The following is a 1,750-nucleotide window of genomic DNA, read 5'->3' on the forward strand; positions in this document are numbered from 1 at the left end:
TATTGGGAAGTAGACTTTACAGAGATTAAACCGGGCAGGTGTGGTTACAAGTATCTCCTAGTTTTTATAGACACCTTCTCCGGATGGGTGGAAGCCTTCCCAACGAAACAAGAAACAGCCACTGTCGTGGTCAAGAAGATCCTAGAAGAAATCTTTCCACGGTTCGGAGTGCCCAAGGTAATCGGGTCCGACAATGGACCCACCTTCGTCACCAAGGTGAGTCAGGGAGTGGCCAGACAACTAGGGGTCGATTGGAAATTACGTTGCATTTACAGACCCCAGAGTTCAGGACAGGTAGAAAGGATGAACAGGACTCTAAAAGAGACACTGGCTAAGTTAACCATAGAGACTGGTGTGGACTGGGTGATGCTCCTTCCCTTAGCCTTGTTCAGAGTTAGGAAGACCCCCTCTCAGTTCAACCTGACCCCCTTTGAGATACTCTATGGTGCCCCTGCCCCCTTGACTTTACTGGNCTGAGGCCAGGAAAGAGACAGTGTTTCACATACCACCGCCCTCTAACTCAAGGCAAGTCAGAGAATTTTTAGGTACTGCCGGGTTTTGCCGCCTGTGGATACCTGGTTTTGCTGAGATAGCAGCTCCATTATATCCCCTCACTAAAGACAGTCAGCCCTTTAAGTGGGGAGAAAAGGAGCAACGGGCTTTTAATAACATTAAGACGGCCTTAATGTCTGCGCCGGCTCTGGGTCTCCCTGATGTAACTAAGCCCTTCCACCTGTATGTGGCAGAAAATCAGGGAATTGCAAAAGGGGTCCTAACCCAAAGACTGGGACCCTGGAAAAGACCGGTAGCATACCTGTCTAAGAAATTAGACCCAGTAGCCGCAGGGNGCGTTGGCATGCAGCGTCAGGCAAGCCTATCTTACCACAAGAACAAGCCCGTGCCATGATCAAACAAATGCACCAATGGACTCATCTGGGAGTAAATAAATTGGCCCAGACTGCCCTAAAAACAAAATATCATATCATAGGGCTAAAACAACTAGCAGAAAAAATAGTTAAAAGCTGTGTACCTTGTCAAAAAGTGAATGTCTGCAAGAATACAGCGGGCCCTGGTAAAAGACTCAGGGGAGACAGACCAGGGATGTATTGGGAAGTAGACTTTACAGAGATTAAACCGGGCAGGTATGGTTACAAGTATCTCCTAGTTTTTATAGACACCTTCTCCGGATGGGTGGAAGCCTTCCCAACGAAACAAGAAACAGCCACAGTCGTGGTCAAGAAGATCCTAGAAGAAATCTTTCCACAGTTTGGGGTGCCCAAGGTAATCGGGTCCGACAATGGACCCACCTTCGTCACCAAGGTGAGTCAGGGAGTGGCCAGACAACTAGGGGTCGATTGGAAATTACGTTGCATTTACAGACCCCAGAGTTCAGGACAGGTAGAAAGGATGAACAGGACTCTAAAAGAGACTCTGACTAAATTAACCATGGAGACTGGTGTGGACTGGGTGTTGCTCCTTCCCTTAGCCTTGTTCAGAGTTAGAAACACCCCGTCCCGGTTCAACCTGACCCCCTTTGAGATACTCTATGGTGCCCCTGCCCCCTTGACTTTACTGGGGGATGCATTTGAACCCACTTGCCTCAGTAACAGTGACCTATATGCCAGGTTAAAACGACTTCAAGCAGTGCAGAAGGAAACCTGGACACAGTTGGAAGCCACTTACGAGCCCGGGACCCCCGAAGTTTCTCATCAGTTCCAGGTTGGGGACACAGTCTATGTCAGACGACATC

The sequence above is a fragment of the Galeopterus variegatus genome, unplaced genomic scaffold (assembly GCF_000696425.1).
Source record: "Galeopterus variegatus unplaced genomic scaffold, G_variegatus-3.0.2 Scaffold3060, whole genome shotgun sequence".
Lineage (NCBI taxonomy): Eukaryota > Metazoa > Chordata > Mammalia > Dermoptera > Cynocephalidae > Galeopterus > Galeopterus variegatus.